This window comes from Protopterus annectens, chromosome 2.part0, assembly GCF_019279795.1.
Source record: "Protopterus annectens isolate FY-2018-M chromosome 2.part0, PAN1.0, whole genome shotgun sequence".
NCBI classification, from domain to species: Eukaryota; Metazoa; Chordata; order Ceratodontiformes; family Protopteridae; genus Protopterus; species Protopterus annectens.
The window spans coordinates 1,458,892,528-1,458,910,794 of record NC_056728.1 but is presented as its reverse complement, the minus strand read 5'-3'; positions in this window follow the sequence as shown (position 1 = coordinate 1,458,910,794).

Here is an 18,267-nt window from a genome sequence, read left to right as displayed (position 1 = left end):
AGCTCTGTCTCTTGTGAGTTAGGCAGAATTTTTCTCACCCTCCCACCCTGTTACTGTTGTGTTCTTAAACACCACTGTCTTTTGAGTTGTCTGCCCCTTATGTTAATTTGACCATATATCTCCTTCCCTCTCTCCTTTCACTGGCTGGTGTGATAAGCACAAAATTATTATTTTGTGAAATCCCTCCCCTTCAAATATTTAAATTTATTGATCATTCCACTGTATCCCATAGTACCAGAATGCAATCTCCTTTCAGTCTGTCTTGCTCTTTTAAAATAGTGGCTCTCCACTTAGACAGCAAAAACTTAAGTTACCCACTTTCATATCTAACTGTGTAGTGCACACTGCAGTGTTTAGGATAAACCATTTTTTTCTTTTATCTTTAAACGTCTGTTGAAAGACCAACAGTTATTCGAGAGCCCGCATTCTACCTTTCAGTAGTCATCTTGGGATTAGTGCTTCTGATTTCTCCTGGTGAGAGAAGGAGTACAGGGACATTATTTCCTGGAGACTGCTGATCACCCGAAAGCCCAATAACTGCTTTATAGGTGACAGCTTGGAATCTGTGCTTATATTCTGGTCCTGGTGAGAGAAGGAACAGAGTGCATTGAACCTGACTGTTTCTGGTTGGAGAGTGAGTGTCTGTGCTTAATGTTCCTGATTGGTCTGGTTGCTATTTAAAGCATCTACCAGAAAAAGGCTACAAGCCTACAGACCTTGCTTCATCTGGTACAAGACTGTGGATCACCAAACAGGCTGTGGCCTGCTTCTCTTCTTGAGATTGGTGCTAACATTTTGCTTCTGGTGAGAGAAGAAGCAAAGGAGCATTGTATCCCAACAGAGTGAAGCTGTCATGAGACCAGCATTAGTAGTAGCCAGGCAGTAGCCATTCATGCAACTCCCCTCTTTTCATCATTCTTGATAAGCTAATTCTTTGTTTTCAGTAAGTACTGCTTGATTTGTTTCTAACATCAGAATATCTGCCTAAATACTTCATCTTTAAATTTTCAGGGGTCTATGTATTAGTTTCCCCTCAAGTGTTTGGCAGTGCTCTGTACAAACACAGACACCTTGACTGACATTTTTCCTGTAAAAGCACAATTGAAAATTCTCCTATACCTGGTTGCACACAGGAGAACTAGTTTGCGGTGGCAAGTACTGTCCACATAGTTACAAACCAGATACTCCTGACAGTGATTGATATTCTCACTCCAACTGTCTAATCAATAAAAAAGGGTCTGTTGCCATGGATATGAACTTTCCTACTGTTTCCGTTACTAGCTTGGTGGATATGGGCATCCTGAGACAATGTAGAAATTGCCTCATGTTTACTGACAACCAGTTAATTCTCAAACAAACTGATATGGTATGTGAGAGATGTAGTTACACAATGTCACTGGAGGCAAAGCTATCATATAAAAGTATTCCTAATGTCAATAAGGTTGTCAGTAGTACATGCTGCAGCCATAACACGCAATTCAAAGCAGACATATCGACACACATATGCTGAGACACTTGCATGTAACCTTCCTAAACCACAAAGACCTCCTAGACAAATTACACATAATAAATACCCTCAGCAGCCCCAAATGAGCTCTTTCAAAACAACACCCATATCAACACATAGAGCTACATCTCATGAAGCCTTTACATCTAAGCTCATAAGGCAAACCACCACACAATCCAACATTCTAGTCATTGGAGACTCCATCATGAGACACACTGATGTCTCTCTCACCAGGCTGAGTAAGGAGAAAGTTATGGCCACTTGCTTATGAGGGGCTAGGATCCAACACATTACACATGCACTCAGGTCATTGGACCACAAGTACCAGTATAACTCAATCATCCATGTGGGAGTAAATGACCTGAGATGTACCTCCCTAGACTATATAAAGAGAGACATCATGGAGCTCTTGGAATATGTGTCTCAGGCTGGTATGAGCCTAGCATTGAGCAGCATTTTGCCTTCTCCAAGGATGGTGCCACAATACAAACAAAAGATGATTGACTTTAATAATTGGCTTAGTTTCTAGTGTCATTTTAAGGGGGTGCAATATTTATCAGCATGGAAGGAGATGGTCAACAGACCATGCTGCTTTGCCAGGGATGGTCTGCACCTCTCCCCTTTAGGCTTTTGAATATTAGCTAAAACATTGTCTTCCCCCATAGTGCCTTTTTTAGGCAATGCCAAACTGAAAGTACTTCTGATGTAGCAAATCAAAACTAAGAAAATCTAAAGGTATTACTGCTTAATGCTAGGAGTCTAAACAAAAAAAAAATCCACTCCCTAGAAGCTTTCTTTACCCTAGAGAATGCTGATATCTCTACGGTCACTGAGACATGGTTTCAAGCCATGGAGAGCACACCAACAGTGCAAAGTTATAATGCATTCCACACATTTAGGCCAGCTATTTCACAGGCAGGGACTAAATGTGGAGATGTCTCTATTTACATCAAAAATTAATATACTTCAAGGGTGGTCAAACAGGACAATGCACTTGAGCTGCTCCATGTTCAAATCACCATAGGTAAAAATCCAATATCAATTCCTTGCAAGCTATAGGTCCCCCTCTATGACCAAGGAAACCTATACCATGTATTTTAACTTATTAGAAACATTAACCATCCAACCGAATACCATTACCCCACTATTAACAAGGAATCCTATACAACATCAAACATACATGCACAGAGATTCCTTGATTTTGTAAACACAAACTCCCTGGACCAGATAGTCAAAACACCAACCAGGGGTACAGCAATTCTGGATCTTCACTAATATGGGAGACTACTGCACACCCCCTACTGTAATGCCTTTCCTGGTAAGGTCAGACCACAAAATAGTCTCCCTTGAAGTAAAAATAAAACATGGACCCCAGCTAAACCTAAAATATTCAGGAACTATTCTAAGGCTAACCTCCTGCTATTAAGTGAGAACCTGGCAAAGTTTCAAGACCCCATAAACCCTGTGAACACTGCTTCCTATGCAGAACTGTTCACAGAAACCCTACACAAGAATGTTAATAGCTGGATAGAGGCATCTGTACCCACTAGGACGAAGTATAGAACTAACTCAAAAAACAAGTCACCCTGGTGGAATCACAACATCAATAGGCTGCATAACAGAAGGAAGAATATCATGGCAAAACTTAGGAGGCGCAGTACCCAGCAGGATAAAATCACTCTCATCAAACTAAACAAACAACTCAGAGGACAAATAAAGTCTACCAAAGCCAAATTTGAGGTAAGTTTGGCCTCTCAGGCCAAGGACAACCACAAAGCATTCTTTATCTACGTCCGCAACCTCAAAGGCAATACATAATTGTGTGCAAAGCTCATTGTAAATGGAGCCACCTATACTGATGTGGAAGATATAGAAAACCTCCTGGCTGATAAATTCAGCTCCAACTTTACCCATCTCTTCCCCTCAACTTTTCCTCAGGAAATATCATCAAATATAACTCCCCCTACTATCACTAGGGAACAGGTTTGTAATGCTCTCTCTAAGACCAAGAACACTGCATCAATGGGCCCAGGCAATATCCCAGGATGCCTTCTAAATAGCACGAAACATGACCTATCAGGGCCTCTGGAATTACTATTTAACTGTAGCGTCCAAACAGGCTTTGTGCCTCATGAATGGAGAAAGGCAACAGTCATTCCTCTGCACAAAGGTGGGCCATCTACAGACCCTGGAAACTACAGACCCATAAGTTTCACTAGTCTTATATGTAAAGCCATGGAAAGAATTATCATGGAGATAATCAACAGAGATACAAGTAAACCTCCAGACACTGGATCCAACTCAGTTTGGTTTCGTCAAGGGCAGATCATGCCTACTCAACCTGGTGGACTTCTTTGAGAAGGTCACCAAAGCAATGGATGAGGGCATAATCATTCATACTGCCTACCATGACCTGACCAAGATATTTGATGACATACCCCACTCAGGCATTGTTGACAAAAATCAAGGGGTCAGGTTCAAACCCATATGTCACCCGGTGGATAGCCAACTGGCTCACAGATAGGACCGAGGAAGTTAGAATTGGGGCGTCCACCTCTATAAAGAGGCCAGTCACAAGTGGAGTCCCTCAGGGATCAGTCCTGGACCGCTCCATTTTGGCATTTACTTCTCAGAAGTCAAGGCCAATGTCAGTGGTCTCTGACTGACTAAATTTGCAGATGATTGCAAATTAGGAGCTATCATTGAATCTCACACCGACACAAATGTTCTCCAGGAGGGGCTCACACAGAGAAACAACTGGTGTCAGAGCCATGGACTAAAACTAAATTCCAAGAAATGTATAATAGTTTCCTTTGGAAAGTCATCCATCCCTGGTAACTGTCATATTGACAACACAACCCTTAGAGTTGACCCAGTAGGCAGGGACTTAGGGACACACGTAGATAGTAATCCAGCCTTTGACCATCACATGTCTACAGTGGTGAGAAAATCATTCTATGTTGTACAACTTATAAACAAAGGTATGGCATCTAAGTCCAAGGAAGTCATTGCTCCACTGTATTTGGCATTCATCAGACTTATTATTGAGTACAATGCACCATTTAGTATGTACCCAACCAGGCATATCCAGCAATTGGAATGTCCACAGATGATCCTCACTAAAAGAATACAGGGCATAAGTAAAATATCCTATGCAGACCGCCTCAAGGACCTATCCCTGTATTCTGTCTCCTACAGGCTTTTGAGGGGAGATTTATGCCTGGCATACACGGCATTGTCAGACCCCACTCTGATGAACCTCTTGCATATCCACAAAACAAACAGCACCAGAATTATCTATTCTAAAGACTTAAACCTTGCCTGTGACATAAATAGGACCTGCTGGAGAGATAGGTATTTATCCCAGAGACTACCCCATCTATGGAACAGGCTCCCCATCCATGTGAAGCAGAGTTCCTCCCTAACCAAATTCCAGTGCAACTTGGAGAATTGAATGGAAAAACAGAAATTCATCCCTGGTTTGGCACCTATGTCTCTAATAGACACAGGTGACCTGTAAATGGTTCATCTCCCTGGCCCATGCTTACACTTATCATGGGTATCAAAACTTGTCAGAGATTTAGGATGCATAGCTAGGCTTAAAAAAGCCCTTGTGGTTGTTAGCCTAGTAAACACCTATGAACCTATGAACATTCCTCGTGATGATTTACTTGGTTTACCTGCTGAGAGACTGATGTTGAAACAAACAAGAACCACACTACCAATTAATAAGAATTTCTTGGTTCCATGTGCTGAAAATAAAAAAGCAGTAAAAGCTCAACTTCTAAAAACGCATTTGTCCCAAAAGTCCTACTACAACAAAACCAGCAAACCTCTTAATCTGTTTTAAGAAAGAGAGATAGTGAGGATGTAGACAGTAAAAGGATTTGATTAGATTGGACTTATGAAACATTTGTGTGAGGAATTGAGATCGTCCATCATTGAAACGCAAGGTATGGAATTTAGACAGAAACAGAAAGATTTACTATCGGTGTCCAAGCCATTTTGCCTGTAATGGAGACTCTAATTCTCAGAGTGATTTGTCCAATGCGCCTGTTCCAGAGAACATTTCCTCATCTGTTTCTGTTCCTGAAAGTATCCCAGAAAATCTTGAAGCAGAACATTCTCCAGTGACTGTTCCTGTTGCTAAACCCAGTTCTGATAATTACATTATGAGACCAGGTCGTATCTCAGGACCTAATCCTAGATATACGGCAACCTGGACTTGATTGTTTTGTTTATAAATGTCTGTATAATTTGCATGCCTATTTAATTGTCATTTTTTCTTTGCAAGACAGAATAGTCAAAGAGGGAGGATTTAGATCAGAGTGTGTGTTGTACCTTTAAGAACCATTGCAGTCAGTGGGCACATGCATATAAGTACTGAGCATGTGCACACAAGAATGCTGTTTTGAGTGAGCAGCCAGAGTGAAGGCATGTATGTGTGGAGCAGTCAGTCAGTTAGTTAGTTAAAGTTTAATGTTCCAATCATCCATTCTGATGTGTTTGTGTGTAATAAACGACTTAAACGAACACCCAAACCTCATCATCTTATTCAGATACACAAGACGAGCAACAGGTCCCTCACCACTGGGTCTAGTTTTAGGTGTATGCTATCAATATTATAATTTGCAGGGATATCTGATTTACTGAAGGGCATGAGTACGCATTTTTAGCATTTAGTCTCAGACCATGGTTTTGGCACCAGTTATTTGTAATTTTTAGACCCTTTTGTAGGATGTCAACATTGTCTGAGCATTCAGTGATTGCTCCTAGCCTGCAGTTGAAGAAGTCCTCCAGACTGAGCAGGCAAGACCTCCCTTTGACAAAGCCAAATTCATTCTGGTTCAGCATTTTGAGAGTTTCTATGCCATTATTGTTCATGTCCATGGCCTTTCAGATAAAACTGGTCAGGTTTATGGGTCTGTAGTTTCCAGGGTCAGTTGATGGGTCCCCATTGTGCAGAGGGATGACTGTTGCAGTTCTCCATTCCTCTGGGACAAAGCTTGTCTGGAGGCTGTGGTTAAAGAGGGTTTATAGTGGCCCTGATAGATTCTATTTTAGGCTATTTTAAGAAGCATCCTGGAATGTTGTTGCGACCAAAGGAGGCTGTGTTTTTGGCTTTAGCGAGTACAGTAAGGACCTGTTCCCTCATAATGACTGGTAGGGGTATGGTTGCAGGGATTTCTTTGAGTGTGGTAGGAGGTGATGGTTGGGGGGGGTTGAACTGAACTTGTCTGCCATCAGGTTTGCTATAGTTTCAGGCTGGGTATAAGTTTTGCTATTCATGATTAACTTGGCACATTGCTGAGCATTTCCCCTGAGGTTACAAACATAATTAAAAAAGCTTTATGGTTATCTTTCACCTGGGAGGCTGTCTTTGCTTCAGTAAATTTGATCAGCTTTCTAGTTTGTTTGTTTAGACTGGTGAGTATCTTTTTGCATTGTTTTGTCCTTTCCTTTTTGGCTTTGGAGAGGATTTCTTTTTCCTTTTGTTGTATAGCCTATTTATGCTAGGGGTCCACCAGAGTGTTTTATTTTTGCCAGTAATCATAGATTTCACTCAGACAGGTACTGCCTCTTCTATGCAGCTATGAGTGTGGTTATACAGTGCTTTTGTCTACAGCTCAGAGCAGGCCTCAGTGTCACCTGGGTTTGGTGAGGCTTGGAAATTTAATAAGCTGTCAGTTTGATGTAATTGGCCTTAGCAAAGTTCTTAACAGGTTTGGAGTTTGATGGGGGTTCTACATTAGTTTTAATACTAAAGGAGATCATTTTGTGGTCAGATCTTACCAGGGAGAAGTTAATGCATAGGGAGCTAACTAGTTGCATTGACAAAGTATGAAAACCTTTGAGCAAGTGAATGATGGGTCGTATAAGTCTCCCAATTTATGGACAGGTAGTTGAAGTCACCCATACGTATGGCATTAGGCTGAATGCTAAGAGATTCCAGTAGGTTTAGATAGGGGGTGTGGTTTTCCAGACTCATGTTAGGAGAACTGTAGCTAGCAAGGATATGATGGGGGGGGGGGTCACACCTATGTTTAGTTGGGCATGGAGCAGCTCAAGCTCAAGTGACTCATGTTGTTGGACCAGTCTAGCAGTGTACCTGTCCTTTATGAACACTGACACACCTCCTCACTTTGTTTTATCCGGAACTGAGTGGAATCAAAATGTGTGAAAGGTATTGTAATCTTTGATAGCTGGGGTGCTTTCCATGGTTCTGAATCATGTTTCCATGACTGCGCAAATGTCTGCATTCTCCAGGGTGCGGCCTGATTCCAGGGAGTGCATTTTTTTATCTAAACTCCTAGTGTTGAGCAGCAGTACCTTTAAGTAGTCATGAGAGAGATATGTTTTCATTTTAAAAATTATCATTCAATCCAGCATTACATAAACTACTCAATTCCTGGCTTCCTTTAAACTTCACTCCTCCTCCATCTAAACATTATTCTGCAAGTGTTGTTCCCATAAATTTAATTTACTTCTATTTCTAAGTTCTCCTTTACAATGTTCAGTGTTTCAGTTACAGTTGGTTTAAATTTTAATTTCCATTTTAATTGCTTTTTTCGCAGCCAATACCATTAAACTTAATAAGATGTGATCACTAGAGTTATAATTTTTGACCACAATCATAATTTTACAGGGCAAATTCAAAAACTTATTTTTATTGGTTTTAAAGATGCACTGTTTAGTTTCTGAGAAAGATCAATGCACTGTGTCAAAACTTTTGGGCTAAAATATTATACAACTTTCTTAATTAACTTGATGTGCTGAGGCCACAGCTTTCCTCTTTACAGAGGGCTTAAGAGGATAGTTCATAGTTCATAGTTCATAGATTAGTTTACATTAGCATGAGGATAATAAGTGTTTATCTCAGATCAAATAATTACATGTAAAGGGCTGATGGGATTAAAAGTCAGGTCAACAACTCTCCTGCTATCTCGATTCCAAGATGGCTGCCGACTAGACTAGTCCCTATTCTTTGAGCTCCTCACAGATTTGTAACATCTCTATTTTTTTACAACTTGGGAATAACATTTTTCCTCAGTTTTTTTCATAAAAAGATTCTACAAAGCTTTCTACATACATTTGGAATATTTTTACCTTTGGAAATTTTATTTTGGGACATATTTTACCTCAGAACAGTTTGGTGTGTGTGTTGATTTGGGTGGGCTGCTGCTCAGAATCTCTTCTGAAACTTGTCCTCTGGTATCAACATCTAATCTCTGGGCATGGCTACTAAATCTGAGTCTATGGAGGCTCAGTCCACAAGGCCAAATTTTCAGATACCACTTCCAAAAGATTGAGAACATCTAAAATTCTCCTGAACCTGCCAAAGTAAGTAACAAAGAATTAAATGACTCAAACTTTTATTTAGATGAACTAAAGCTAGCATTAAAGCCTATACAAAGTGCTATTCAAAACTTCACAGAAAATTTACTGACTTTGGTAATACTTTAAAGCAAATAAATGACAGAATGAGTACTATTGAAAACAGTAATTCAGCTTTGGAGATAAAAATTGAGTCATTGGAAAGTGATTTAAAGTCTAAAGATAAAGCTATTTCTGAAATACAAACTAAATTGATAGACTTAGAAGCCAGGAGTCGCAGAAACAACATTATTATTCGTGGTCTGCCAGAATCTTTGATAATAATAATCTGCTGTCTGTGTCTAAGAGTATTTTTGAGGCATTACTAAACTGTGAAGCATCCTCAAAAAATATAACTGTTGAGAGAGCACACAGAGCATTACGGCAAGTCAAGATGCTTCTTCACCAAGGATAATATATACAAAATTATTAAACTTCCAAGATGCTTTTCAAATCTTGCAAGCAGCTAAAAAAAAACAGTTTGTATGGAAATCCCACAAATTGTCATTCTCACAGGATTTTCCTCCTCAAATAAAACTAAACAGAAAAAACTTTCTCCTATTGTGCAGACCTGATAAAAGAGGATTTCGCATGTCTTATCCAAATACCTTGTCCTTTACATTTAATGAAAAAGTTTATGTGTTCTGATCCTAAGGGAGCAAAAGATGTTTTTTTAAAGCATTTAAAAGCTTCCGATTCAGTTTCCTAACATTTCATTTATTTGTTGGGTACAAATGTGATGACTATATATATTTTTCCTATAAAGGATATGTTCCTACAGACAATATGTGTAATTTACTGTGAAATATATTCTTACTAAGGGTATACAAAATGTTTATATATACACAAATATATTTTTTCCTTCTTTTTTCTCTTTAGAAAACAGGAAGAGTTTCTGCTTTCTTTATTGTGAATTCAGGAATACAAACTCAGTTTTCAGCTTTTAAATAAGCCTTGTGGTTCTCACGCTTATGTATATAGTTTTCATGTTTTGTTTAGTTATAACAAGTTAAATGCTAATATGATGGTTTTCTCATAAATGCTATGCTACTGCAGACAGTATGAGTTATCTATTTTGTGTCTATATATATACATATTATATTTCTTTTTTTTTTTTATTTAAAGAAAGGAAGTGTAAAGATAAAAAAAAAAAATGCTGATTTATTATATGCATATATGCTTCTTCAATTTGAATTAGCATTGCAGATGTCTTTATGTTTCCCAAATAGTGTACATGCTTTTTTAGTTTAAATAATTACAGTGCCCTAGTTCAGTCATAAACATTTTGGAGGGAGATATTACGACTCGAGGCTGGTCAGAGAGAAAATCTTCTATTTTTCTCATCAGCTGATGTTTCTACTATGCCACGCACCTTCATGAAGATACGGAGCTTCGGCGGTGACGCATCATTGCAGAGGACACTCGCTAGTTTCACTTTAAAGCTAGCTTCTGAAATGTAACGTGCATTTACTCATACACATTAAACCATCCACTTTTTCTGTTGTTCCTTTGTGTGAATTACTCCAAAGCGCAAAGTGTGTAATCACGTCATCTTAAACAATCAAAACTACAACACATTTTAGAGCCATCACATAAAGAATACAGAAAGTACTCCCAAAATGAAGCAGTCAGAAAGTGTACAAGTGGATGCCCTGGAAAGATAATCTTACATCTATAACAACCAGTCAAGTGTTAATCACGGCTTCAAAAGCCAGTCAATTTAATGTCAACTAAAACAAGAAGGTCTATTATAAACCGACCATATCAATAGGACAAGTCACCATATAAAAAAATGAGTGGAATGCTTCACGACTAACTTAAGGATAATAAATTGAAGTTACATTTTACTAAGTGATATATAGTCATGGAATGGCAAGTATAAACGAAGGCATATAACTCAAACAAGCAGCAGTCACAATAAAAACATGTGCACACTAAAGGGATAGTATAACAGTTGAATTCAGTGGCTTCTCACATTGTCAGTCTAACCGGTATGACTAGAGATTTAATTTGTCATTAAATAACATTAAGACATGAGATGACAAAAGACAAAACAGAAAATGAAAAATAATTTTGAATGTTTTTTATTGAGATGAATGACTTCTAATATGCCACTGTCTACATTTAGAATAAACTGAACGATAATATTCTATTCTTTATTGGTAAAGATATGACTGGTTCTAAACAATGTTCTTTTTAAATATGAATGGTTGTTTTCTTCTTATTAACATGTTTTATATTTATTTTCAAAGCACATTTTATATTTAATGTTATATTATATGCAAGGGTTTTTTTTTCACATACAAATATTTAGATAAAACCCTAAATAAATATATACTGGGTCATGTGCTGTAATAGGAATATGATACAGATCTATATATAGGTATTATAAAATAATCCTGTTTTTCCCATTCAGGTTTAATTGTTCTGTTTAAATAATTTTAAGTGTACATACAGGAGAATGGTGGAGTGCATTTCTTGATAGTTTACTGTTTTTTTTAATTTAAGAAATGTCTCTCAACTATACAATTCATAATGTTACAGTTTTTTATCTTTTTTTTTTTGATTGACACATTTATTTATTCTGGGACTGACAGCTGAAAGGTGCTTCTGGGGGTACAGACATGACTGTTTTCAGAACTATGTTTCATATGTTTACGCTCTGAGTTAGACATTACTGTCATAACTGTTCACAATATCACCAAAATGAAACATGATGTTTTTACTGTATAATTATTTGCTTGAATTTAATACATCTTGTTCTGCTATGTATATGGCTATCTTACACATAATCAAAACATCAATTTATCTTTGATACAATCAATATTAGTTTTTACAGTAAGTATTATATATATGGGTAATGCTAAATCTATCTTCCTTATACTTTTCATATATGGTAATATATATATAAACTTGATTCATTTTAATATCTGGATTATGTATGTTGAGGAAATTTTTAATTTATATATTTTACTTAAAATTGGAGCTTGTATACTTAATAAGTGAGTAGGGATTGAGCATGTTGGGCATCTTGAATTTAGTTATATATGTAAATATGTTTGATATTATAATAAGGTTTTTTTGTTTAGTTAAGCTTGTATATAAAGTTTATTATGTTTATACATTGCAATTGACATTGAAAGTGTTAACCAAATTCATTTACTTAATTCATTTTTATTTCTTCTCTAGTAGGGGATGGGTGGCTAGGCACCGGTACTTGGGAAGAAATATTACAGAATCTTTAAAACAATTTTTTTAGGAGACATTATGATACATTATAATAAGTATAAGGTACTGAGGTTTATAGTTAATATTACATTTTGTCAAATCTTAGTTATATGTTATATATCTATTTTATTTAATACTATGACCTTAAGTATTGACTCATGGAATGTGAGAGGATTACAAAATAAAACAAGAGATCCCTACTATTTCATCTTTTATTTAAATCCCAGGCTAATATTTGCTTCTTACAAGAGACACACTAACTAGAGAAGACTTCGATAAAGAAAAAACAAGAAATGGATTAAAATGATAGTAGCAGCTGGTAATAGTACAAAATCAAGTGGGTAGCCATTATAATTAAAAACAATTTTCAGGGAACTATTTCTGACGTGAAATATGACGTGAATGGAAGATGGTGTTACATTATTTCCTGTTTTTATAACATTGACAAGCCAATTATATTTTTTAATCTTTGCCTTGTGAACAACAACATATCTTCTTTATACAAACATATAATATTCTATCTTCTTTTAAAGACCATTATTTTGTTCTCCGCGGGGATTGGAATGCTATCATTAATCCTGACACTGACCGTACTAGTAAATCCTCCTCGTACAATTTTCAAGCATCCATTGCTTTAGAAGAAATAATAATAGATCTAAACCTTACAGACCCTATCTCTCTCATAACACAGTATGACAAAAAAGACTTTTTCACATATTACTCAAAATGCTATAAATCATGGTCAAGATTAGATTTTTCTTATTTCTAACTGTCTTACCTATAGGAAGATTAATTACTCTCTTGAACCTAGATTTTTTTCTGACCACTCTAGAATATCTCTTGGAATTAGTTTGGCCTCACATGCACCAAATTTATCTTCATATAATAGTTGGACACTGAATAATAATTTACTTTTAAATGAAAATACACATAAATTAATAACTGAAACAATAAAAGAAACATATCTTAATCTAGTCACATCAGATATTCCTTTAGATATACAATGGGCGCATGTAAGGCAACTCTTAGAGGTATATTAATTAACAAAGCATCATATTTTAAAAAACAATATAGAAATAAAGAATTACAATTAAATCAAAATTCAAAATTTGGAAAATCAATACAGAATATGTCCCATTCCTCTACATATGAACTATTATTAAGTTCCCAAAAAGAATTATTGCTTCTACATTAACATAATCTTACCATATCAGAGCAAAGGCTATTAGCTACATACTCTGAATGGGCACAGGTTCCTTCTAAAGTGTTAGCCAGAATAATTAAAGGTAATCAATCTCTTCCTAGAATTTTGTCACTAAAATATAACAACAAGAGTTACAACACTGATCTGGAAATTATGCAGCTTTTACATCATTGTTTTCAGAGATATACTCAAAGGAAAATAATCCTAGGGTAAACAGCATATAGTGAACTTTATGCCTTCTATTAAATTTCCTAGGTTAAATGATCAACAAAACACACTCTCTGCCCCATTGACTATTAAAGAAATATCGGAAGCTATTAGTAGACTTAAGACTAGTAAATCTCCGGGACCAGATGGCTTCACATCTGAATTTTTAAAACTTACTCATCTGAGCTTTCACCCCTTCTTTTGAAATTTTTAACTACATAATGATTTATGGTATATCTGACTTGTATTGGAATACCTCAAAACCATTTTAATTTTGAAAAGAGACAAAGAAAAACTGATCCTAATAATTATAGGCCTATCTCTCTGATTAACATTGATATTAAAATCTTAGCTTCTTTACTTGCTTCTAGACTAAAAATGTTTTACCATTTTTAATTTCATCGGAGCAGGCGGGCTTTATGTCACATAGACATTCATGGGATAATACCTTGACAATTGATGCTCTTATTCACTTTACTAAAATGACTCAAATCCTATGTATGCATTGATTCTTGACGCTAAGGCTTTTGATAGGGTTAATTGGGACTTTCTGTTTCACATTATGTCTTGCTTCAATATACCATCTACCTACATAGACTTTATTAAAACGCTATATAAAAACTCTTATACTTTTCTTTATATTAATAGGAAAATATCCAAAAGTATAAAGATCATTAATGGCACAAAGCAAGGATGCCCGTTATCTCCTTTTCTATTTAATTTGTATATAGAACCCTATTATTATATATAACACAAAATACCTTCCATAATATTCCTAGAATTTTTAACACTAAAGTTTGTTTGTCCGCTTTTGCAGATGATCTTGTAATATACTTTCAAACACCCTGCTCAGATCTTTCAAAACTAATTTGTTCCATTGAAAAATTCTCAGAGGTCTCTGGATATCAGATTAACACTCAAAAAACACATATTCTTCCCATAAATCCACTTGCTCACAAATCATATTTGTTTCCTGACTCCACTTTCCGGATAGTTCAGAATTTCAAATATTTGGGAATTCATATAAATCATAATGGTCTCTCCACATTTCAAAATAATCTAGCTAAAGTATGGTCGTTGATTATACTTGACTTGAATAGATGGAAATTGCTAAATCTATCACTTTTATCAAAAGCAGCTATAATAAAATGAATATTCTTCCCAGACTGCTATTTCAATTCAATGCTGTGGATCAGTTGATTCCAAAATCTTTTTTTTCAAAAATTAATAAAACTCTGGCTAGCTTCTTATGGTTTCCTAAATCAGTAAGAATTTCTTACATTAAGTTAATCTCACCTAAAAATAGGGGAGGACTTGGTCTTCCCAATTTTCATCTTTACTATTTGATTATCTCGGCCAATAAACTACTATCTATCTTAAATATAAATACTGAGAAGTATAGTCAATATCCTATTTGGACAAAATTATGGTATCAACATATTTTAATTAAAAATATCAATCCATTAGCTCTTCCTTTCCTTTCATTAGGTGTCATGAATAAGTTAAAAATTCCTAACTCTAAAACAAAAATTATTGCTTTTCAAGAACTGTTAAAACTTGTAAATTTAGAAAATATATTTCAATTAATGCAACCTCTCCATTTAAACCCTAATATTAACTTAGACAATATTTCTATTAATCTTTCAAATTTTCCCCTGATTAAGGATCTCACTGTTTGGGATCTGATACAGTACAAGAATGAAACTCTCACTAATATACTAAAATTCTCAAGGTTAATACTAATTATCTAACCATTTCGTCAAATGAAAGATATTATTAATGCTAAGTTTTACACACCAACGTAGATAACACTGATATCACTAACTATAAAGTGATTATACAAGTCCTCACTTCCAGAGAAAATGTTATCTAAATCTTATAATCTTATAAATCAGATAATTCATAATACAGTGTTTTTTTTCTACTTATTGGGACAAACACAATTCTCACATATCTATAAATCAGAAACTCTCAGCTATTAAAAATACATTAGAATACTGCCCTTCAAAAACTCTTTACACTCAACTAATGATTAACAATAATGCATATTTCACTCCTTCTAAACTTAACAAATTTGATGCTAATAAATGCCCTCATGTTCTTGTTGTTCACACCTAATGCAGATCTTCTACACATTTTTGGTCTTGTCATCGTTCACACAAACTTTGGACCTCCTAAAAGTCCGTTTACAGAAAATGGGTTATCATAAATCCACCCTATCTTGGGAGACTGCATTACTACACTTACCAAATATTTATCTCTAAATTGGACATGCAAGTGCTAATATACATATGTTCACTTATAAAATTATATATCACCCAAAATTGGCTAGATCGTACTAAACTGAATTGGAATAATTTTAAAATTCTAGCCCATACATACATCAGTGCGAAAATGATAGTGAAAAGTCCCAAGAAGTCGACACATATTAACAAAGCTATAGAAAAGGTGTTACATATTATTAATAGTGTATAGATGGCCACCCTCCTTTCGGGATTTGTGGACCTCAGTCTCATTTATATCCTTATACTCGTTCTATTTTAGATCTATACCTACTTTGATATATTCTTTGGTTAACATTTGTATATGATGTAGATAGTTAAGTGTATGTTCTCAGACAGCATTGAGACAAAACATTCATCTTACAAAATTGTGTCATCATAAATATCTCCTAATGTTTCATTTTTAATATGCATTTTAATTTTGCTGTTGTTGTTTTTTTTTTATATTTCTGTATTTTAAAAATTCAATAAAAAGTTTTTTGAAAAAAAAAAACTCTCCTGCTATCTATTCTATTCTGTTCATTGTTATGATATACTAGCAACCATAGCTCTGTAGTACACTAATATGAATAAAAATACATTAGAGAACCTCTTTTACTTGACTAACTGTGTCGCATTTTAATTTAATTTAGTAGAAAGACAGTTGTCTGCACTGCTGAAATGAATGCACTACAGAATATGCTAACAAAAATTAATAACATTGACATTTTAAAATGATAAAAAAACAGAAAATATGCTGTTAACAACTGAATTAATTTTCAGCAACATTTTCTCTCTTTCTTTTCAGGGGACACATAAAGAGGCTTATATATTAGTTAGGGGAAATCTTGCCTGAGAGCTAAGGAAATTCAATTACTATGTTTCTGTTCATGGAAGATAGTGGTGTGACTATAGCAGTGACCAGCATGGTGATGTAGTATGAGGGTACTAACTACAAGATGGATTTGAATTATATTGAAACTATGAACATTAATACTCAAAATGGCCTGTTATTGAATTGGAACCTGGTGAATTTGACAATGGAACATCAAAAGCTTAGGACAACATTGAAGGACCTGAGAGTTCAGCATAGATTCAGAGCCATATAGTAGAGGAGTATTGACACAAAGTGTGGAGTGATGACAATGTCCAGAGAACAGTAAATATGGAAGGTGTCCACCTGAAAGACCACTCCAGTAAGACATGTCATGCAGTCTGAACTGGAAGGTTAGGAGACAGGAGTGACTAGCTTTGAGTTTCATATGATGAAATAAAAGTATGAAAATCAAACGTGTTTCCTTCTTTGTTTAAGAGACTGTAAAATTCAAACATATATACTTTGGATAAATACTGACAACTTTGGGATAAGATGCATTGGGATAACAGCAAGTATTCATCTAAGAAAAGAAAGCCATGTCCTTTTTTCTTGGTTATACCACTGGAAAATATGAATAATTGTCAATATTAAATAAGACATTAGCAGCATTTAGTTAAAAAAGGATATTTATACCTTGGTATAACTTCAGACAGCAAACCTTTCGCTATCTAAAAGAAGGCATGTTTTCCTGCAGTTTCATTCAGAAATAATATTCAAACACATTTGAACAAACTATTAAAAGAGAGTTAAAAAATCATTGTGACTGTGGCAGTGCTTAGCATTTAGACTTGACAAATGAATCCAATTTTTTAATTTATAAAAAACTGCAAAATAACAGAACACTGTTATGATTAAAAGTTTTCACTGCAGAAAAATGGGTCATTTGGTCAAAATCATACTAAAAAGGTGTGAGCAATATGTGCAGAGAGATCATACAAAGCACAATTGCTTTCATTTCTGTAAAAAAAATAAAAAAACAACAAAAACAGGGCCATTTTGGCTTGATTGTAAAAAGACTGATCACCAATCAAAGTTCTTGGTGAAGAGGTGGCATAGCCAGTGGATTGAAATGAAGAAGGAGATGGGTGGGGTGGCTGAAGAATTTTTGACCCTACGTTTGAACTCCAAAACAGGTTTGTAAAACTAACAATGTGATATGGAAAGACAATGCACATAGGTTTCTCTACTTTAAAGAAACAGAAGAGACAGGAGAAGGCAAAGTAGCTGAAATGTAAAGTTCTGGAAAAATGGTAAGAGCTAACTGCTAACTAGCTAACTAACCTTAAAATAAATAAAACAGTAATGTAGTAATTTGGAGCATTTCCATTTAATGTCAAAAGTTTGAACTCTGTTAGAAGACAGTCAACACTGTACTGTATAATGCCATGAACAAATAAGAAGACAGAATTATAAGCAATAAGGCACATTGCTGCTATAAAAGAGCTAGCATAAAACATTGGGACTTGACCCCTGCCTTCTATTGGTCCAGCACTCACCCTTGCTGTAACTGAGCAGGAGTCAGATAGCAATAGAGACAAAGCTAGAATTTTGCAGGAGTATGAAAGACAGTAAACAGCACTGCACACGTAGACAGAAAATGACAAGTCAT